Raw genomic sequence first — 24,386 nt, 5'->3', positions numbered from 1 at the left:
TAATCATTATACAAACAACTGCAAACAGTTTTTATTATAGTAGTGAGAGAATACAGTGAACATAATCACAGTATTGAATTTCACTAAGTAATGACATTTATTTATTTATCGCCCCTTCCCCCTGCCCCACTTGTCTGCTCTCTGCATGCATTTGCTGTGTGTTCCTCTGTGACCGTTTCTATCCCTATCAGTGGCACTGAGAATCTGTGTTCTTTTTTGTTGTGTCATCTTGTTGTGTCAGCTCTCCGTGTGTGTGGCACCATTCCTGGGCAGGCTGCACCTTCCCCCACGGTAGGTGGCTCTCCCCACGGGGCACACTCTCCACGTGCATGGGGCTCCCCCACACGGGGGCCACCCCTGCATGGCAGGGCACCCCCTGTGCACATCAGCACTGAGCATGGGCCAGCTCCACACGGGCCAAGGAGGCCTTGGGGTTTGAACCGTGGACCTCCCTGTGGTAGGCGGATGCCCCATCCCTTGGGCCAAGTCCTCTTCCTAGTAATGGCACTTTGTAATTATTAAAGAACACTAACAATCACAAAATATTTTCAAAAATATTATTAGATCACATAAAGACATATTGTTAATTATACTAAATAGAATCATAGTGAGGTAAGTGGCCTTAAATACTGCATCCTTATTCATCAACATTTTTTATATCATTTAAGGAGAATTACCTATTTTGAATGACCTCAGCAATGCAGCTTCTAACAACATAAGTGAGGCTTATTTATTTGGTGTTCTCTTTTGCAAGAGTTATTTGACTCAACTATGTGTACACTGAGGGGCAAGAAGAGAAGCAGGAGAAATTTATGCTACGGTAGAAGTAATTTCATAAAGGAAGGAGTTATAGATATGCCATAAAAATTTTACTTGGGTAAGGACTGAAAATTTCCAGTTTTTTTCAATTAATAGGTCATGGGTGAACTCATCATGAGAGGGTCAATGGAATGCTGGATGTAGAAATCTTATTTTTGGGGGGCGGGGATGAGAAAATGAGGAGAAAAGGCAAGAGAGGAGAAAGCAGAAATTATCAGGGCATGTAATTAGGGCAAAGAAGTAATGGGAGGAAAGGCCAGTCATTTTGGTGAATATGGTCTAGAGCAGGGGCTCTTAAGTAGGGGCCCAAGGAACCCCAAGGTGTCTGTAGAAAGATTTCAGGGGGTCTGCGGGCTTGAATTGAAAATTTAAAAAAAAACAACATTATTCTTGTGGGGATGTGTTGGTACAGGTGTGCCATATCTATTAAATAATATGCAATGTAGTGCGGACTTAGTGTGATTTTTATTTTGATGTAGCGTGTTCCGAGCACAGTGGATTACTGCCTGCAAAAAGGCTAGTAAGGATGGTGGAGATTGTTTTATGATCTGTGGGAAAATCTGAATTTCTAAATGTTTGCCAAAAATGACCACTGTGAACAGATGTTGAACTGTGTTAGGTTATCAAGTATTGAAATTATGGGAATGTTGTAAAACATAATTTTGAATAATCCTAAAATTTTTTTAAGGACATGCCAATGTTGAGTGGCATAAAACTATCTGCTTCTACATTCTGAGAAGGGGTCTGTGGTTTTCACCTGGCTGGCAAAGGGGTCCATGGAACAAAAAAAGGTTAAGAACCGCTGGGCTAGAGAAACATCTAGGTCATGAGAAATGGTTTTGGGAGAGGACAGGTAGGTACCACTGGGGAAGTGAGGGAGTTGTTGGAGCCCGAAATGAAATGACAAGAGGGAGACAGCAGCATCTTATTATTTCCTCAAGAGTTTTCTTGTTTTGTTTTTGTTTTCTAAGCAGGTACTGGGGATTGAACCCAGGACCTCAGGCATGGGAAGCAGATGCTCAACCACTTGCGCTACAGCCACCCTCCTTCAATACTTTTTTAAACTGCTATGCAGGTTCCAGCTTCTACACCACCAATTTCTCTGGTCTAGCACAATTACCCAAAATAAGCTCATGTGAAGAGAATGGTGTGTCTGGAAATCTATTTCATGTTGTGTATTAACTTCAGTCACAGAGAAGAATAAGGTTCTGTAATCCTGCCTGGATTTAATGCTATCATGTTGGAACTGTATTGTAGACTTAAGTTTAATTTAACTTACTTTGATCTCTTTCCAAGCAGCTTAGTTACTAAAACAATGTAGTCAAAGGCCACAGTCTTGTACCCCAGTTTTTCACCTTACAGAAGGAGTAACCAAGATGGTAGCATGGTTAATATTCATTTCTATATGCTAAGGTTCAAGGGGGCATAGTGAAAATAGGCAAATATTTTCCAACTTTCACAGCCTGATGTACATGTGATTGTAAACCTGTGATAAGATGGAAGGTCTTGAATTGGCCCTTTTCTACTAACATTCAAGAGTAAGGCAAAGAAAATCCTTCAAAAATGGGTTCTAGATTTCTCTATTTTCTACAATCACATTTATTATATCCTGATCCCTACATTCCAGGGTTCATAGTTAATTCAGATGACACCTTGCAAGGGACTTTGATCTTTTAAATTTTATAAAGTTAAAGCATTGTAGTAGAGTCTGTAAGTTGTTCTCTATTATCAATTCTCCCCTTCCTCCAAAGCAATAGAATTTTCACCTGGGCATACAGACACTCAGAATAAATACAATTTCTTGCTTCTTTTTCAGTTAGATATGGTCCAGTGAGTAAGTTCTGGCCACTAGGTAATAAGTGGAAAGGTTGTATGGAAGCTTCAGGAAACCTTTCTTTTTAAAGATTTATTTATTTATTTATTTTTCTCCCCTTCCCCCCTACCTCCCCACCCTGGTTGTCTGTTCTCTGTGTCCATTTGCTGCGTCTTCTTCTTTGTCCGCTTCTGTTGTCAGCAGCATGGGAATCTGTGTTTCTTTCTGTTGTGTCATCTTGTTGTGTCAGCTCTCTGTGTGTGCGGCACCATTCCTGGGCAGGCTGCACTTTCTTTCGTGCTGGGCAGCTCTCCTTACGGGGCGCACTCCTTGCGCGTGGGGCTCCCCTACACGGGGGAAACCTCTGCATGGCAGGGCACTCCTTGCGCGCATCAGCACTGCACATGGGCCAGCTCTACACGGGTCAAGGAGGCCCAGGGTTTGAACCATGGGCCTCCCATGTGGTAGACGGACACCCTAACCACTGGGCCAAGTCCGCGTCCCAGGAAACCTTTCTTAAAAGACATATAGTTTGCTTTCATTCTTGCCTACTTGGTCCTTCATCTTGATACCTGAATTTGAATGCTGGCTCTTGGACACAAAGTTAACATTATGCATAATGAAATGTTCAGATAGAAGGAACTTGGGTCTCTGATTTATTGAAATGTAATACAACTTCTGGATCACCAGTCTAGATTAAAAAAAAACTGCACCTTGCGAATACATTTTGGAGCACTGCTGCACCACATGGACAGTGGTCTACATTGTAGTCTACACTTTCCCCCATTCCACCCAGTGTGCAGCCATTTCCTTTGCAAAGCAGTATGTTAAAATCTGACGGATTTGCGGAGCCTTTTTTTCCTCTTGCTATAGTCATCAGTTTTTTTTAGAGACTGTATCTGTATGTTCAGAAGATTCCCAAAAAGTATGCTGGATCCCATTTCAAGTTTCTCTCTCGTGTTTATGTCCTCAGCACTCCTGGATGTCATCAATACCCTTTTATAATAGAGGGCAATCTCTTTTCCTGTGAGGCATTCTTGAAAACATCTACATAACTTAAAACTCATATAAGTAAAGATTCATTTTCTAGTCAGAATAAATGTCCAGCACAATTTATAAACCTTTATTATTTTGCTCATAAAATGAGATTTTATCTGTTTTTATATCACACTGTATAAAATTCAGAATTCAGATTTTATCTATTTCTTATATCATACTATAAAATTCACAGTTGAAATAGCCTGAAATACAATTGCATCCTTTTAAGGGGTTTAAAATATACACTTGTGAATTAACAGGCATATAAAAAATGTCTTTATCTTATTTTAAACATATAAAATACTGAAGACCTAAATTTTGCATGTTAAATGTATCCGATATGCCACACACTTTGGAGAAGCCAAGTGTTGAGCTGAGAGAAGGGATGGGTCCTTCAGTGACCCAGACCCTAGCGTGGTCCCTAAAGGATAGGGGGATTTGACTAATGGAGATGGGGAAAAGGAAGGCGTCATCTAGCACAAAGCAAAGGCAGGCAGCTGGAGGGATGGTTTTAATAGAGTATTAATAGCTAATAAATTAGTTTCTGGAGTAGAGTATATTATATTATGCTTTATTTGCATTTTATAATACAATTGATCCTCACAATCAGTCTGTGAAGGACGTATTAGTATCCCCATTTTATAGGTAAAGAAGAGTGAAAGATAGTTGATGTGATTTATACCAAATCCTAATCCCAATAAGTGGCAGAACTATAATTGAAACGCAGGTCTTCCATTCTCAAGTCAGTACTTTTTCACTATATTTTCGCATACAGGGGGCTTATGACATGAAATTGAAAAGGAAGATTGGGGTAGTGTTGTAAAAGGCCTTTAAATGAAGAGTCGTCATCAATTCCTCCCTCTCACAAACACATCTCACCGTTCAGCAAAGCTTACCAGCACTACCTTCAAAATATATCAAGAAGTGGATTCTTTTTCACTAAAGCTACTGCTACCATGTCTGTCCAAACACTGTCATCTCTTGCCTGGATTACTAATAGGCTCCCTCCAGATTTCCTTTCTACTTTGCCCTTTTCCAGTGACTTAGCGGTAAGCATGACACTCTCAGCAAGTCAGATGATGTGATTCATAGTTCTAAAAACCCTCCAAATGCCTTTTTTTTTTTTTTAAAGGAGTTACCGGGGATTGAACCCAGGACCTTGTACGTGCAAAGCATGTGCTCAACCACTGAGCTACACCCGCTATGCCCAATTGCTTTTTAAAAAAAATTTATTCTTCTCCCTATCATCTGTTCTATGTGTCCATTCCCTGTGCATTCTTCTGTTTCTTTTTTTTTTTTTTGCTTTTTAATCTTTATTTCAAAATATATTTTTTATTTATTTTAAAAAGATACATAGATTACACAAAATGTTACATTAAAAAAATACAGATGCCCATACGCCCCACTCCCCACACCCCCCAGTTTTCCCACATCAACAACTTCTTTCATTAGTGTGATACATTTACTGCACTTGAAAATACATTTTGGACTTGGAGTTGTCTTCTGCTTCTTTACACTGCTTTGCAAGGCCTCTGACCTCATCTATTGCTCTCACTCTCCAGGCGTGTTCCTGCCCCGGGCGCCTGAACCTGAGCTCTCCCGGGCTCGTGTGGCTCCCGCCTTCGTTTCTGCTGGCTCTTTTCTCAAACGTTCCTCTTCTGTGCAGCCAACCTTGGCTATTGTACCTAAAACATCATTTTCCTTGTCCTGAGGCCTCCTATTCCCTGTCTAGTTGATTTTATCTTTAACACCTACGTTCATCTAACATACTAGATATTTTACTCATTTACCTTGTATATTGCCATTTTATCCCACTAGAATACAAGCTCAGGAAGACAAGGAGTTTGTTTTGTTCACATGCCTTGAAGAGTGCCTGGCATCTAAAAGGTACTCAAAAGATACTAAGATTTCCATTAAGTATTAATACTAAATATTAGTTTCAGCCCATTGATAACTGGAAGCCACTGGAGGGTTTGAACAAGGAAGAGACAGGTTTATAAAACTGCTATAGTAATATTAGCTTGATATAGCAGAAATAATAGAGTAGAAAGAGGAGAAAGGGAGGCCAAAGAGGAGGCTACTAAAATAATACAAGTGTCAAGCAGTAACTTCTCCAATCTAGATTAATTAAAAAAAAAAAAAAGTAAAGAAAGGAAAATGCCAATCGCTGGTTTTTCTCGAATCCTACACCTGTTCTCTTCTACCATCTGTATTAGTCAGTCAAAGGGGTGCTGATGCAAAATACCAGAAATTGGTTGGTTTTTATAAAGGGTATTTATTTGGGGTAGGAACTTACAGATACCAGGCCACAAACCGTAAGTTACTTCCCTCACCAAAGTCTATTTTCACGTGTTGGTGCAAGATGGTTGTCGATGTCTATGAGGGTTCAGGCTTGCTGGGTTCCTCCCTTCCAGGGTCTTGCTTCTCTCTGGGTTCAGGGTTCCTCTCTTCCCAGGGCTTGCTTCTCTTTCCTCTGTGAGCTTACTTCCTGGGGATTCAGCTTAAGGCTTCTGCATCAAACTCCAACATCAAAAACCCCGACTCTGTCCTTTGCCGTGTCTTTTATCTGTGAGTCCTCACCCCTTGGTGGGTGGGGATTCAACTCCCTAATGACATAGCCCAATCAAAGCCCTAATCATTACTTAATCATGCCCAGGTACAGACCAGATTACAAACATAATCCAATATCTATTTTTGTAATTCACAACCATATCAAACTGTTACACCATATATGCTATCAAAGCCAGGAGATTGTTCATTATATCAGGTGAACCCACATGAAACTGTCATTTCTGTTGGTCAAAAATAGTCAAATAATAGCAGTGTCTTGTGGTTCAACCTAGAGGGAGCTTCTGAATTAATGATAAAAATGTTCAGTGGAATTAGAGGGACCTGAAAATATTGACATATGTGCCACTCAAAGCTACTTAATTCATAATTGATACTTTTAAGCACTAGAAGAATGCAGTAGGTAGATGTACAAAAACTCCCAAACCAAGGCAGATTGAGGGCACAGGCTGCAGGAGCCAAGAGCCCTGTATGTCCCTGCAGCTCCTTAAAGTATCCCTGGATATTATTGTGCAGTTTTCATTATCAAAATTCATGGCAACCATCCTGTGTCATTAAAAAGGGCTAAAATAAACTTCAAAAACTCAGAATTAAGGAAAGTATGAAATCTAATTTAGAAAGAATTCCATCCTAAATGATCAAATGAGAAATACTTTTTGTTCACAAACACTTAGCTAACCCTGAAAGGCTGACTCACTGGTTGAAGGAAGATGCAAAATAACCAAGACTTTACATAGTATTCTGGTTCTTAAAAGACCAATTAATTTATTCTGCCCTATGTTGAAGTTTGAGTCCAATAGATCTCATTAATTAATCATGAAAGCGTGAAAGCAATCACTAGCAACAAAACACACAGAAGTGTTACACAACACATTAAATATCAGTTTGTTATATTTACATGCCAAGCTGTATACTGTAAATAATATCAATTTGTATCTGGCTTTTATACACAAAGCCAAAACCATTTATTTTACTTGATTTGAAAGTGATATTTTAAAATGTTACTTTTGTTTTTCCTTTAGAAAAGGAGTAGCAGTACATAATTTTCTTGTGATGATTCTGGTGAAAGGATTTGCATACAATTACCAAGGCAATTTTTGTTCCTAGCAGGAACAAACACAGGATGAAGTAAGCCGTCACCATATGATTAGGCTAATTTCTATATCCCACTGAGGCTAGCTCAATTCCAAGAAGTAATTGTAAACTAATGTCAGTGACTGTTGGAGAGAGTACATATGCTTACTTATTACTAAAAAATTCTTTAGTGGGGAAATGACACTGAGGTGATCATCTAAATCAAGAATGATTTCTCGAACAGCATGTCAGTTGACATATGATGGGCTCATGGTAGACTTGGTTACTTTCAACTGCAGAAGTTGTGTTTCTTGTTTCAAGAATATGGTTGAGGCGAGTCATTTGAATTCCTTAATCATCCATTTTTGAGTTTTACATAATTAAGATGATTAATACAGGATTTCATTAGTTATAATAATTTGTTCTATAGCTGTTACTAAATAGCTTCAATACCCATGACCCAGCAAACTTAGATTTCTGTTTTCCATTTTGAAGGAAGTGCCTCATGGACTCTTGATAAGCGAGAGTGCACTCCAAAAACTCAAGGAGAAACATAAAAATAGAACTCAGTATTCCCCACCACCGTCAAAAACAAACAGGGAGGGCCCTTTCCTGTTGTGAGTTGCGTGGGTCTCTACAACCTGAAAATTAACAGATTTTTTGGGCCCAGCGGCTGTGCCTGGCCATCTGAATCAATGCACTGAGTTATCCCATAGGTACTGTGGCTTTCGTTTGGATTACCATGAGAAAAAGAGAAAGTTGAGAGCCTCCTGAACATTCAAAGAAGGGGGAAAAAAAAGGACTAGCCTAAAGACTAAGCTCTACCATAAACAGTGTCACACTGAGAAAATACAAATGAAAAGGACCATAAAATGCATGAAGAGAGAAACTCCAAACAAGAGAACAGGGCACAGTACCTGCCTGTCTGCTGATCAGAGAGGGACAGAGCCCAGTTACAGACTTTCCAATATGATGCAAAAAAGAAAAAAAAAAAAAAAGAAAAGAGAAAGTGGGAAAATGGGAAGTCCCCCTGCACAGTTTGTTCCCAGAGAGAAACAAGTACTAAACATTGGTTGAACAGGAAAGAGAAAGAAAAAAGCATGGCAGAGGATTACTAAAGTCTGCTCAGCTGGAGATGGCTGTCCATGAGAACCACTGAAATAAGAAAGATTTGTTAGGCCAGTGGGCTTATACGTTTCAAGAAGGCTCAGGTAACACATCCTGAACTGAAGGCCACGTGCCAGTCCCTGCAGTAAAGAACCCTCCATCTCCACGAGAATCAACCTTGGGTGTTATTACCAAAAGAACCGTCTTTGAACTGAATGTCAGCGAGCTGGGCCTTGTGACACCAGGACGCAAGGAAGGTTATTTAGGGGAAATATGCCCAGGTTACCAATAATCCTGAAAATGATGAAGGCATAAATGCAGTCTTACTGCTGTGATGGCAGTTTCACACACTGGACCTGCTGAAGACTACACACCAATCAGGAAACCCACCATCACTGGAATGTTTCTGAATACTACCAAGCAGCCTTACATAGCTGCAATCACCAAGAACACCACTGCGCTATAAAAAACAAACAAAAAATTAAAATGGCCCAGTTTTACAAAAAAAACCAAAACAACAACAAAAAACAAATAGGGAAATCTGACTCATTCTTGAATTCTGTATTTGGATATTATTTATCTTAATATTTTCCCCTATATATCTCGTTTAAGGTCTTTTGTGTCTGTACAGGTACCTTCATATTCAATCTTTCATGCTTCATTCAATGAATATTTTTTGAGGGTCTATGTGCCATACACCTAGAAGCTACAGATAGAGAAATAAAGAGTATAATGGGCCTGTCTTCATGAAACTTACTCCCCAGTGCCTGAAGCAGACAATAAACGAGTACACAAATACATTAATAGCATCATGACCAAAGGTGGTGAATGTTCTAAAGAAGATTAAAGAAAGAGAAAGAGAAAGAAAAGATTAGGGGGGATGGAGGGAAGGGTGCTTTTCTACCCAAACCAAACCCTCTCATCTCAGGCATGCATGACCAGAGTCATCCTCAGTGATTGGTCATTCTCTGAATTAATGATGTTCTTTCTTGTCCTAGTGCTTTGCAATGGCTACTTCCTGTGCTAAGAAAACCCTTATTCACTGCACTCACTTGTAACTTCCATTCTTTCTTTAAGCTTAGCTTCAGTTTCATGCTTAGAATTATTCTCTGATGTTCTCATTTTAAAAAATATTTTTCTTTATATTTCCCTATCAAACTGTTTGTACAATAATTGCAGCTCACATCATCCCGAATTCATGAGTTTGATCAGTAAGCACTCTATGCTACTTTTGAAAGTTATAGGTACACAGTGAGGCACAATTTCTGACACCAAGGATGTTAAATTATAACAACTGTAATTGCCAGTTTATTTGTCTAGTTCTCCTTGAGATTAGTTCTTAGTCATTTTTGTTCCCCTAGGTCCCCTTCCCACTTGAGGGGAAATAATAAGTTCAAAAAGGGTTAGTTAGACTGAATGACAAGTGTAAAAATCTTGCCCTCTTTATATACTCCTCTCCAATTTGACCAAGCCTAATAATAATAAAAAAGATAGTAATAAAAATAACAATTATTGAAGACATGCCCAATCCATAGTAGATATTGTATTAAGTGCTTTATGGGCATGGTGGTAGTTTTATTGCCTTCATTTTATTAAAAATATACTGATGATAGAAAAGTTAAGTACTTGGCTAAGATCACCTGGCTATTAATTGGCAGAATCTCATTCTATGTGACATTAGTGTCTGTTTTTTTATTCTCCCCTATGATAGAGCCTATAATACAATGGAAACCTAATTCTATTCTGTTTGGATTAATTTTACTCCCCTGTTAAGGATTCATTTTTGATCCAGAAATATCTCTGTGACACACTCCTGGGTACTGCGGAGGTTTCCAGGGAGTGCTGTGGATTCTGCCCTTCCCGGGGAGGAGAGCTTGTGGCTTCCACTCGAGGTCCCGGGGAGGGGATGCTGCCTCCTCCCCCGCCACAGTCTCGGGCAGATCTGGGAAGAAGGGTGCAAGGCTGCAAAGCCTGTAATAACAGAGTTTCTTTCCACAGCGTAGCCTGTGAAGGCGGCCCTGTGGTCAGGACATTAATGATACCCCCGCTGCGGGGCCCAGGACATGTCACCACTGCCATCTTTCTCAAAGGGCATCAAAGATTAAAAAGCAGATTTAGGTCAACTTTGGTCAAAAGCTCTGGAATTACTATTTAGATCTATCTCTATGCTTGCCCAAGCTCTTTTTCTCTAGCAAGAGTCACAAAAAACCCACAGGACTATTTCATAAATTAAACTCAAATCACAGTGTGGAATGGCTTCCACTGCTGCAGGAGTTAATGGAGAAGAGTTTTCTGACTAGATATTAAGATATTAAAACCTCAAAGAACTTGGATTTTCAATTAGAAAATTTTGCCTGAAAATTATAGTGGATATATTTATTATAGTGATATATGGGGGTCCTGTATTTCATGCATGATTGTTCTGTAAAGTCACAATTTCTCCAATAAAAAACATTACTGTGGATATAAAACCTCTGGTTATAATTTTATAATTGAAAGAAATTTGAGCCAAGGCTGTATTATCAAGATGAAAAAGTCAGACCAAGCTATATCTTTTTTTTTAACCAAATATTCACAATTTGTTAATGTCAAGGTCTGTTAGCTTTCTGAATCAACAATCTATACTAGGCATGAACCTCTGACACCTTGCGTTAAAATTCAATAAAGTTATCAGGGAGATGGATGTGGCTCAGACAGTTGGGTGCCCGCCTAGCGCATGGTAGGTCCTGGGTTTGGTTCTTAGTGCCTCCAAAAGAAGACAAGCAAGACAGCGAGCTAATGTGATGGGCTGGCATGGTGAACTAATGCAACAAGATGACGCAATGAAGAAACACAATGAGAGACGCAACAAGCAGAAGTGGCTCAAGTGATTAGGTGTCTCCCTCCCATATGGGAGTTCCCAGGTTCAATGCCTCCTAAAAAGAAGATGAGTACACAGAGCGCAGACAAGGAGCACAGACAATGGGGAGTAGGGTGTGGGGAGGGGATGTGTGGAGAAATAAATAAATTAAATAAATCTTTAAAAAGTTTCAATAAAGTTATCAAGGTTCATTTTGACGAAACTCTTAAATTACTATCAAATTGTGCTAAGGAATTTCATTTTTATTCCCTTAGGTACTATCTTATAAAGCATTCCATATATTATTTCATAAATTTATTATATCTTGCTTTCTCATGTGATTTTTAAAATGCAAAATTTGAACCATATTCTCTATTTTAATTCCCAAATAGTTCCTAAAGACTCATAATGCATTACTAATATCATTATAATACTTGATTTCACCTATTGTCTCTGTTCTGAACAGATTTAAGTGCTGTTTGTTTTTGAAAATACATCATAGCCCATTTCTGAAAACATGTCCATTTGCAGATAGACACTTAGAGTTACGAGTATTCACTGGTGACACCTCCAAAAACAGTTATTTTCTTTAATCATTGATTGTTTTTTCCAATTCCTCTTTCATGTTTGATTATTCTAGCAAGTTCTGTAGATCAGCTCTCCAAAAGAGCTATTTCAGGGCAATTTAAAAAGCAAAAAGTTTTTGTAAAATCGAAGAATTCTAGAATTCAAAAGGATTTTAGTTTTCTCCTTGGATTGACTTTATTGCAGATGCTAGATGGTTTTGTATCCAGGTGAACACACACATTGTGCTCCTAAGCTGTTTTTTTTTTTTTTTTTTAGGAGGTATCAGGGATTGAACCCAGGACCTTGTACATGGGAAGCAGGCATGCAACCACTAAACTACATCTGCCCTCCAGTGTTTGAGCTCTGAAACAGAGTATTAGCTTTGCCACCTGTACATATTTTACTTAAAGCATATAGACTCTCTTTCCAATTGGGAATGTCTTATTGACTGCTTGTAACTCAGAGATTTTTAGGAAATGAATGCCTAGGTAAAATTACCAAAAATTTAGGTGCTGGGTAAGGTAGCAACTAAAACAGAAGTTTCCTGATTCCTACATCAGTTTTTTTTCTCCCACCACATCACTGTCTCTGGTTCCTGTCAAAATTCCAGCTCAACAATTGTTATTTGGAAAGGTGGTAAAAGGAATATACTTTTCACCAAGGATCTAATTTTCAGATATGAATCTTTATCTTGTTTTTACTTACTTAGCTCAGAAGGAGGCATTTTACAAATTAATAATGCATGTAATGTAAAAGAAACTCATGAAAAATTCCTTTTAAAATGCAGAATGAGGAAAAACTTGACTCTTCTAATTAATTGACGTGGATCCTTTTACCAGAGAGTATGAATACAAATCTAGCCAATGCGGTTTCCTTTTTTGTTTGGATTCAAAAAAGACAAGCGGTAAAATGCTAAAGTCATTGTATGAAACAACTATTTGATGTGATGCTACCCCATGTAACCTGCTGGTCACACTGGCCCAGATTAGAGAATGAGAAGGCATATTTGCAAATGTACCCCCCGACTGAAAAATAATTTAAGATTATGGAAGGCGACTGAGTACTTTCCGAAGGTGGCTTAGAATTGTTATTCGTGTTTAACAATCACATTATTTTAAAGTTGGAAGAGTCAAACTCTCATTCTGCAGATAAGGGGATTGAGTCTTAGGGAGAGGAAATAACAGATGCCACTAAAGAATTCGGTGGCAAAACCAGTATCTGAAGAACAGAACCTAAAAATTAATATCACCCATAAAATATGAGGACCCAAATGTAACGTGTTCTCTCTCTCTCTCTCCCTTCCTCTTTTCTTCTCTTCTCTCATTTTCTGTCATCTAGCTATACTTAGGTTATTTACATATATTTTATACAAAGTGAGATTTATTGTACATATAGGGGTGATATTCAAAATATCTAACAACAGGTGTGGCACTGGTCAGTGGAAAGGCAGGGCACTGGGAGGTGTCTGGGGGGCCCTTGTTTTGTGTGGAGGTCCTGGATGGGCGCATAGCCCCGTGGAAGGCGCCTCAGCAACTGGAGTCGTGAGAGCACCTTTCAAAGAGCAAACTAAAGGCTACTGACCAATCTGAGTCCCGAAGTATCTGAATGGTGAACAACCAGTAAGACCGTATGGATAATATATTCTGGCTAAGTATCTTTCTTATACACATGCTTTAAAAAAAAATAACGGGTATCTTTCCACTTCAATAAATATAGAACTACATAATCATCCTTAATGTTAACAGTGTGTCATTACATAGGGTACAATAATTTAATATTGTTTATTTCCCTTTTTTTTCTACAGCACTATCATTTAAAAATTAAAAAAAAAATATCATTGAGGGAAGCAGATGTGGCTCACGTGATTGGGCTTCTGCCTACCATGTGCAAGGTCTGGGTTCAGTTCCCAGTGCCTCCTGGAGAAGGCAAGCTGGCATGATGGGCAGGTGCAGTGATGTGATGCAATAAGATGACACAACAAAGAGACACAAAGAGGAAAGACAATGAGAGACACAACAAACCAGGGAGCTGAGGTGGCTCAAGTGATTGAGTGCCTCTCTCCCACATGGTAGGTCCCAGATTTGGTTCCCAGTGTCTCCTAAAGAGAAGACGAGCAGACTCAGAGTACACACCAAATGGACACAGGAAAAAGCGAATGCAAACAATGTGTGTGTGTGTGGAGAATAAGTAAAATAAATCTCTTTTTAAATTAAAATTTTTTAAAAATTTTTTTGTCTTTATTTAGTTTTTTAATATTACATTCAAAAAATATGAGGTCCCTATATACCCCCCACCCTCCTCTAAAATAAATCTTTAAAAACAAATCATTGGGAAGCGAATGTGGCTCAACCCGTTGGGCATCCACTTACCACATGGGAGGTCCTGGGTTTGGGTCCCAGCGCCTCCTAAAGATAAGCAGATGCCTGTACCTGCTGCAACCAGCTAGACGCCACAACCCACTGCAGTGAGAGCTAGACACCGTGCTCCACAGCAATGAGAGTGCAAGGCCCACACCCTGCAGCAATGAGCAGATGCCACAAACCAGCAGACCCCACAGCCCACAGGGAGCAGATGTGGCTCAGGCTGTTGCATACTCGCCTCCCATGTGGGAGGTCCTGGGCAAACAAGGAGCAGACAGACAAAAGGACCATCTTGGGGGCAGTGTGGATAAATTAAAAAATAAATAACAATAAAAAATTTAAAAAATATATCATTCAATTAAAATCAGTGTTTTTTGATAACTTGATGAGCATTAAAAGCAGGTTACAATGTTATAAACCTTCCTTGTTTTTAATGGATAACATATCATGACTAAATTACAATATAGAACTTTAGTTTTTATAAGTAGAAATCCAATAGTACTGCAGTGTTCTCTTTCCAGCAAGATTCCTTTCAAAAACATTTAAAATTGGGACATAAAATGGAATGAATTTCTCCTTTCTTTATTTTCCTTTTGTCTTTACTTTAGGTCTTCAAATTCAAGCATCAGTCTAAAATTTTTAAAGGTTCGTGATGGTTAATTTCATGTGCCAACGTAGCTAGGTTATGGTGTCCAGTTGGTTGGCCAAGTAAGCACTGCCTTAATTGTTATTGTGAGGGTATTTCATGGATTTAAAGCAACACTAAGTTAATTGCATCTACGGCTGATTACATCTATGATCAATAAAGGAGACTGCCTTTATCAATGAGAGAAGTCTCTTATTCAATCAGTTGAAGCATTTTAAGGGAGAAGTGATATTTCAGCAGTCAGACAGAAGAACTTCTACCTCAACCTCAGCCAGTTAGCTTCTCCTAGGGAATTCATTGAACTCTTCATTGGAGTTCCCAACTTGTGGCCTGCCCCACAGAATTTGGACTTGCCAATCCCCATGGTGTATAAATCAGATTCTGTGATAAAGCTCTTCATATATATATATATATATATATATATATATATATACTGTTAGTTTTGTTTCTTTGCTTAACCCTGACTAATACAGATTTTGGTACTAAAAGTGGTTCTTGAGAAACTGATTCTAAAGGATGAGATTTTACTGTTGGTTCTGGGGATTTTGGAATTGATTCTCTAACCTGATTAGATTCTAAGACACGAATGACTCTATTTCCAACAATGGAGATGGCACTGACAGCCCATAGCATGGACTGGCAATAGAGATAAGCAAAATAGCATCATTAGATACTGCTATTCAATGCTTATGAGAGGTAAGGCTCTGAGTGACAGTGAATTTGACACCTTAACCAGGTAGCTTCTTTCTAAATACGCTGGATACAGTTATTAAAGAGAGGGATGAGCTCAAGGATTCCAATTCCCAGCTCAAGCTGGGAAGGATATGAAAGTTTCTATGTGTGCCTAAAAGAAGCTCTTATTTCTTGTACCTGCAGACTTGAGATTTCTGAAAACTAGACCCAGTATCCCATTGTGTGTGTGGCTGAATTACAGTATTAATTGAATTCCCAACATTGCAAGGTATCTGCTGTTAAAGTGAGGGCACTGATGGGATAGGAATGGGATCCTGAAAATTAGAGTGGGGACATATGGGCTTATAATGATGATGGTGGGGACACTGAAATGCCAGATTCTAATGAATCTTCTTTGCCAGATAAACATGATAAAGGTCTGCCCTGAGGACCCAGCCACCTGACCTCCAGTCTGCTCTGAGGACTCGGCCATCTGGTCTCCACATAGTGACTAACCCTGCTTTGCCTGCTAAGCCTGTAACTGCCTCCCCCAAGGAAACAGACCTCACACCTCGGTCTGAAGAGATTAAACCAATTTCATCAGATGAAACTGCAATGGAATGACCCGAGGTAGGTGGCTTATAAGGTACTCCTAATTACTCCCACTGCCCACCCACCCCCCTTTTTCTTTCAGACCTATAACTAGACTGAAGTCCCAACCGGTCCTACGATGTGAGGGGTACAGATAATAGTCCATGAGGAGGGGAGCTATTCTGTGAAAGAACTGCAGCACTTTTCCTGTTTATACAGACATAAATCATGGGAATGTATATTAAAGACACAAGTTCAAGGTAGAAGGAACATAATGTTGGATCAGGCTGAATTTATTGATATGGGTCCACCAAGCAGAGACTCCACGTGCAGTGTTGTAGGTTAAAGGGTTGGAAACGACCCTGATGGTTTGTTCAGGTAGTAGGCTGAAGCATTACCTGAAGTTGAAATGCCAGAACTGCCCTGGTATAATGTAAATGGGGGGATACCAAGGTGTAGAGAGACTGGTATGTCTGAATGGATTTATCATGTAAGACCTGCTCACCCAACCCAGTAATGTCCAGAGGACACACCTTGCACCAGGACATGAATAATAAATAAATAATAATAATAAATAAATTTGTCTTCTTCGTAGGTCAGAGATTTCTGTGGGCACTGTTGCCACTGAACATGAATCCTTAAATACAATGGGAATGATCAGGTACCAGGTTGGCAGGAGACAAGTGGCAGCACTTAACTGCCAAAGACAGTGTGGATGTGGCTATCATATTAGGCAGCAAAGTAGGTATCAGAATAGTTTGACTTGCAGAGACCTGCGGTGTTGGCTAGTTGATCATGGGGTACCTAGAAGTAAAATAGTTGGGCAGTCTATTAAATTCTTACTTGATAAGAGTAAGCAAAAGAGTTCTAGGGCAACTGAACAAAAATTTAATGTGAATTACAAAAAAAGCAGAGAGTCATGGTCCTTCAGTCAATTCCCAGACTTGAAACAGTATACAGACCCAGAGCCCCTTGAATGAACAGAAGGCCAGGTCCCCTTGGGATGGACCCTGCTATACTGCCATAATCAATACTGTCAGTCTTCCTCCTAGCCTTCTTCAGGGGGCCTTACGACCTTTTTTTTAAATTAAAAAAATTTTTTTTAACCAGGGTGATTTTGCACTGAGGAAAAGGAAATGATCAGACATTTTGGGGATTATTAGATACTGGCTCAGAAGTGACATTGACATTAATTCCAGGAGACTCAAACCATCACTGTGGTCTACCAGTCAGAGTAAGGGCTTATGCAGGTCAGGTGATGAACGGGGTTTTAGCTCAATTCCAACTCACAGTGGGTCCAGTGGGTCCCTGGACCAATTCTTTGGCTCTTTTCTTACTTCCAGAAAGTATAATTGGAACAGACATACTCAGCAACTGGCAGAATCCTCACATTGATTCCCTGACTTGCAGAGTGAGGGCTATTATGGTAAGAAAGGCTGAGGAGATCTGCCTCTACTTAGCACAATGATAAATCAAAAGAAATACTGCATTCCTGGAAGGATTTCAGAAATTAGTGCTAGCATCAAGGACTTGAAGGATGCAGGGGTGGTGATTCCCATCATATCAATTCAATTCTCTTCTTTGGCCTGAGCAGAAAAGAGATGGATCTTGGAGAATGACAGTGGATTATCATAAACATAACCAGGAAGTGACTCTAATGGCAGCTGCTGTTCCAGATGTGGTATCATTGCTTGATACCACATATCCCCTGATACCTGGTATGTAGCTATTGAGCAGGAAAATTCTTTTGAGTCCTGTTAGTATGGAGCACCAGAAACAGTTTTTTTTTCCACCTGGCAAGGCCAGCAGTACACTGTCATGTCCTATCTCATGTGTTTACTAACTCTCCAATCCTAAATCATAATCTAGTTCTTAGGGATCTTGATCGTCTCTCCCTCCCACAGAAAATCACACTGGTCCATCATATTGGTACTATCATGTTAATTGGAGCTAATGAGCAAAAAGTAGCAACTACTTTAGACTTATTGGCAAGGCTTTTGGGTTGACAGTAGAAGATAAATCTAACAAAGCTTCAGGGTCTTTTTGCCTCAGTGAAATTTTTAAGTGTCCAGTTATGTTCATCCTCTTCTAGGGAAAAGGGTAGTACCTGGTTGTCCACAGAACACTTGAATTATGTTAGATGATAGGACTGTAATTGTTTTTACTTAAAGATTAAATGTGGTTTATGGAGATCTGTGTGGGTTCCAAGTGGACCTGGGGTGGAATGTGATGGTTAATTTCAAGTGTCAACTTGGCTAGGTTATGGTGTCCAGTTGTTTGGTAAAGCAAGAACTAGCCTCATTATTATTGTGAGGATATTTTATGGATTTAAATAATTAGTTCATTGCATCTATGGCTGTTTACATCTATAATCAACAAAGATGACTGTCTTTATCAGTGAGAGAAGTCTCCTCATCCAATCAATTAAGGGACTTAAGTGGAGAACAGAGGATTTCAGCAATTTAAAGGAAGTACTTCCATCTTTCTTTCAGTCAAGCAGCTTCTCTTGGGGAATTCATCAAAATCTTCATCAGTGTTCCCAACTTGTGGCCTGGCCTACAGAATTTGGATCCCCACAGTCAATATAAGCCAATTTCTGTAATAAATCACTTAATATTTACATATCTGACTAAATCAGACTCCCAAATAAAAGAAAGAATATCTACAACTTAAAGATCAAACCAAAAGTGCTATTTGACAATTGGAACCATATAAAATAAATGTTCCTGTTTCCTGTTTGTCTTCCTTGGGCTTCAAAAGACTCTAACTTTGGTCTTAACGTGCAATTAGAGGTGCCAGCAGGTTAACACCTGAGAAGGGATTACTTCTCTGCCACCCCAGGCAGTGCCTCGGCTCTTTCTTGCACATCAGCCCTGAGGGGATGATCAAAACACCTCCTAGATCACTTAACAGGGTCCCAGAGGCCAGTCAGGACATTTCCAAAAAGAGCTTGCTCAAATCAGGACACCTTTCCAGTTTACTCACTTCTTCTGCATGACCCGGTGTTGACCCATGCATATCTATAATGCCAATATCTAGAAGTAAAGAAGAGTTTTGTAAATTACAAGCACCCTTCTGACACCTAAATAACCTTTAAAGGTTTCTGTGGATTTCTTAAGGTATCAATATTTATGTAACCGGTTTCCTATTTTTAAAAAGCATTCATTCATATTATATGTAAAAAATACATGTAAAATAAAAAAATAAAAATCAACTATATATCTACCATCAAAAGATATCTATTTATATTTGCTGTTTCCTTCCAGCTCTTTTTTCCAACATGAATGCCAATATCATATGAAACACTTTCTTCCATAAAATATTTATCCATGCTATTAAAAACTTCATAAGCACCTTTTTTTTTTTTTTACATTTTATTTATTTTTTTTATTTTTTTTTTATTTTTATTGACTTTGTAATAATATTACATTAAAAATATATATGTGAGGTCCCATTCAACCCCACCCCCCCACCCCACCTCTCCCCCCCCCAGCAACACTCATTCCCATCATCATGACACATCCATTGGATTTGGTAAGTACATCTTTGGGCACCTCTGCACCTCATAGTCAATGGTCCCCATCATGGCCCATACTCTCCTCCATTCCATCCAGTGGGCCCTGTGAGGATTTACAATGTCCAGTGATTGCCTCTGAAGCGCCATCCAGGGCATCTCCATGTCCCAAAGACGCCTCCACCTCTCATCTCTTCCTGCCTTTCCCCATACCCATCAGCCACCATGTCCACTTTTCCCAATCGAATGCCACCTCTTCTATGTGGACATTGGATTGGTTGTGTCCATTGCATCTCTATGTCATGAGGAGGCTCAGATTCCACATGGATGCTGGATGCAATCCTCCCACTTTCAGTTGTAATCACTCTAGGCTCCATGGTGTGGTGGTTGTCCTTCTTCAGCTCCATCTTAGCTGAGTGTGGTAAGTCCAATAAATCAGATTGTAGGTGCTGGAGTCTGTTGAGGCTCAGGACCTGGCTATCACATTGTCAGTCCAGAGATTCAAATCCCCTAAGTATATCTTAAACCCCAACATTAACTGCACCTCCAGCACATTAGCATGAAAGTCTTATGAAGGAAGATCCCATCTGAGTCCAGATTCATCACACATAAACACCATTTCCAAAGAGGGGCCAGCTGACCTGGTAGTTAACCCCATCGGCCATGACCATAACTCCCATGGGTCTCTTTAGCCCTCAAAGGAACCAATATCTGGGGGTTGCATCTGCTTTATCTGTCTCTCTGACTCTGCTCAGTTGTGCATGAGGGCAATCCTTCTGCCAGCCTCCAGACTCTTTTTTAGAAACTCGTAGCCATATAAACTCATTTCTCCTTTCCATTTCCCCCTTACTTTAGGTCAAACAGCATTTTAAAGTCATGTTATTTTATGTAGACAGGGATATTCCATAAGCACCATTTTTAAGGTTAGTATTAGTAGGATACCTTTCCCTAGCTTACTTGTTTCCCTATTCAGATGGTTTCAGTTTTTGCTCTTGTAAGTAACGTAATGAATATTTGAGACAATTTCTTCAACGCTTTTTGAGAGAGGGAATATAGAAAGTATTCTGTATTGTATGTCAATGAATATTCACAAGTAAAATCAGTTGTTTTGTCCCATATTTGGGAAAACATTGGTATTATCACTCTAAACTGACCAGTTTAGTAAGGCAGTAAGACATACAGAACACAGGAAAAAATACTGAGTTATTTTTTAGGTTCAAATGCTTTCAGAAACTTTGTTAAAAATATCAAGAGCAATAAATTCCAGTGGGAAATTCCAGGATTGGTTATTAGAGCTAATGATGAATGCAGTGTTTTCTATATTGATTTGATGCCTCAGTATATTTTCGGTAGTCAAGATTGCAAAAGGAGAGAACACATCTGCTGTGTGAAGTCCTGTTTATCCTTCTTAACAGTTTTAGGACAGCTGCCTCCAAATTTACAGAGATTTGCACTTTCCTTATCTGCGCCTTGTACACTGGCCTTCCCTCATTCGATCCCTCGCCTCACCCTGAAAAATACTTTGGCTGTGCTGCTTCTGACAATCTGTTTCAATAGATATTCCACCATCACTGCCAAATTAACGCCTCCAATCAATGCCCCATCAGCTATCATTTTACAAGAGGGAAATTTGTGCATACTCAAAACTATAGACTTACTATTTTGCTGTTTATGTCCACTCAGAATTTATGCTAGGCTTCTTCTTAGAACTGTGCTGGGTATTTCTCACCTGGCGCCGCTTCTTTTCTCCACCCCGCCCTGCCCTGAGAGTGGTTGAGGCTGACAGGATGGCATGCAGCTGTGCTCTTTCGCTTCTAGGTGAGTTGGTGAAAGGAAGGCATGAGCAACATATCAAGGGGCAGGAGAAGCGTGAGGTCAGGATATTTTGTTTCCTGGTTCTTGCCAGTTCCATGCTGGTGGCCTATCCCTCCACCAAAGGCCATCGTCCTGCGGGGCAGTCTTCTCCACACAGCTGCTCTTGCTGGGTTCTGGCAACCATACTCCCCCGTTGCCCATTCCTGCTCTTGCTAGCTCTGGGATACTCCACCATCCCTTCCCTTGTGGGTGTCCCAAAACTCCACCTCCACCTTTTAGACAGTTCAGTTATTAAACACCCCCTTAAATACCCACTTTGAGGGTCCCATTTGTTTCCTACCAGGATTCTAATACAGAAACTGACTGAAGATGCTTTGAGTTCAAAGAGTACATGTTTGGTCAAAGAGGGTTTATGAGAATAATCACTCTATTGATTCTGTTTTATCTCTCACTTTAATGTGAATTCCCAAAATAGCATTAGACGTTTTGTGACTTTCACTGAGCTATCACTTTTCTCCCTGCAGATAGAAAAGCCTATGATCTAATCCTTTATCCTCATATATCATAACTTCGATATAAACTACATTTTAATATTCCTGAAAGGATTAGGAAAGAGCTGACACAATAATTTATAATCTCAAGAAACACTAAAAAAAAAAGTGCAGGCATTCTAACCCTCTTTATTTTTGGGTTGCACTTTAATGATCTTGTATTTCATATTTTAGACAAATGCCTTTCTATAATAAATGATAAGTATTCTCCATTATGCTAATGATATATAATTTTCATGCACCAGAAGTAGTCTGAAATGACAAAGGTTTTTTGTCTTCCAACTTTTGCCACAAAAATGGCTTACTTGGCACAAAAACATGTCAAAATTAAAATTATTGTTTTTAGTAGACATTATTGAATATTAAATTGGTTAATTCTATAAAATTCCATCCAGCAAGTCAACTAATTAAATAACGTGAAGTACTTTTTCCAGATCACCAGGCACACCCTATAACTACAATACCCTTACCAGATATTCCATAGGCTCATTTAATGGTAATTTTCTTTTTTTTTTTTAAGATTTAATTTTTTATTTATTTCTCTCCCTTCCCTCCCCCCCCCCCCCCCCAAGTTGTCTGCTCTCTGTGTCCATTCGTTGCATGTTTTTCTGTGACTACTTTTATCCTTAGCAGCAGCACCGGGAATCTGTGTTTCTTTTTGCTGCGTCATCTTGCTGTGTCAGCTCTCCATGTGTGCGGCACCATTCCTGGACAGGCTGCACTTTCTTTTGAGCTGGGCGGCTCTCCTTACGGGGTGCAGTCCTTGCGTGTGGGGCTCCCCTACGCGGGGGACACCCCTGCTTGGCAGGGCATTCCCTGCACGCATCAGCACTGCGCGTGGGCCAGCTCCACATGGGTCAAGGAGGCCTGGGGTTTGAACCGTGGACCTTCCTATCCATCGGGCCAAGTCCACTTCCCTAATGGTGATTTTCAATGGCTCAAATAGGGCATGGTTAATGCCTGTTATTAAAGTTTTCCAGATCCAAATATTTCCCTCAAATAATATAGGATATGGGAGTTACAATCAAGTAATCATAGAAATGTTTGACCTTACAATCCAAAACAACTTTATGGGAAAAGTTCTATCTCTGCATGTCAGTAACTTTTTCCATGGGGAGATGAAGATACATTTATGTAAGCTTTGCAGCATTCAGAATAAAGTATCTTACTCTGCTACCTGATTATCTGATTCTCAAAACTTAAGGATGCTGACTCAGTCAGCAGTAAAAAAATAAATATAGCCCTCATTAAATATAGCCTTGAATTAGCCAAAAGGCTGATAAAGAAAAAGAGATTAGTCCATGGAATATATTTCCCTTGAGTTGCTTACATATTTTACACTATAACTTTGCCAAAATGGATTACTAGATGCACCAGCTCAGCCTCACCTACAGAACTGGTTACACAAGCTATGCGACAATGTTGTACTGTCAACTTTTATTGAGGGTTTTTTCAATAAGTAACAATACTTAGTTTGTTTTTGTTGTAAACCTCTTTAAAGAAAAACTTTCTTTACTCAGTGTCTCCGACATAAGAGCTCACATTTACCTTTCTTTTACAACTTCATCACTAGGATGATCCTTCTTAAAGAACTGGTATACTCAGTAATTTTTGCAGTAATGACAGTTGAATCATTTTCATTTAAATACGTTTCCTTTATCCCCATGGTTGCCAAGGAGTTCAGAGTAAATGTGCTATTTAATCATGATTGTGTTAGTCCTTATTTTGCATATTTGTTTTCTTCCTTTCCTTCTTTTCCTTGGCTTTGACTTCTATTTCTTAAAAAAAAACATGTTTAATATACATAAACATGTGTAGCACATATATACTGATATTTGTATATGTCCATACATATGTCTGTGGTATGTGGATGTGAAATTATATGTATATTCATGTGTGTACAACATAGATGTATATGCATGTAATGTATATGTATTACATGATATATATATTATAATGCCATCTCAGATCCATTTCTCAAAAAGTCTAGATATGACTATATAAGTAAATACTTTCATGAAGTTACTTTAGTCAGTATCTTGTTTCTTTCTTCTTCCAAACTAACTATAGGTGTTAACAAAACAATTTTCATGCAATGGAAATGGAAAGAATCGGTAATTTAAAAATGGACTTTGTTTTTCAAAGTCTCAGTACAAATGTTCTAATTTTTAGAATTATGAACAAAGAAATACCATATATACCAAAGAGTTTAGGTCAGTTCCCCAGATATTCAAATACTGTCACATCAGGAACATAATCTTATAATTCTTTTCATAAACTCATTATGTATAGTTAATTATCAATTAATTTTCTTTCTTGTTTTGACAAATGAAACCTTTGTGATCCTCTAAGAAGGAATTTAATGAATCACGGTTATTATTTACTGAGTACTTACTGTACACAGTTAAGTGT

The 24,386-nt window shown here is 39.1% G+C and overlaps 1 protein-coding gene and 1 pseudogene across 9 annotated transcripts in view; one reads left to right on the top strand and one right to left on the bottom strand.

The window, feature by feature from the left end:
* The window catches only part of GRIA4 (glutamate ionotropic receptor AMPA type subunit 4), a 386,269-nt gene that overhangs the window by 107,158 nt on the left and 254,725 nt on the right, over nt 1-24,386 (bottom strand). The gene's annotated exons all lie outside the window — the stretch shown is intronic.
* Nucleotides 1,653-8,754, top strand: LOC139437708 (ribosome biogenesis protein NSA2 homolog pseudogene; annotated as a pseudogene).

The sequence above is a fragment of the Dasypus novemcinctus genome, chromosome 27 (genome assembly GCF_030445035.2).
Source record: "Dasypus novemcinctus isolate mDasNov1 chromosome 27, mDasNov1.1.hap2, whole genome shotgun sequence".
Classification (NCBI taxonomy): Eukaryota; Metazoa; Chordata; class Mammalia; order Cingulata; family Dasypodidae; genus Dasypus; species Dasypus novemcinctus.
Note: the sequence above shows the minus strand (reverse complement) of the source record. Positions and strands in the feature narration are given on the sequence as shown.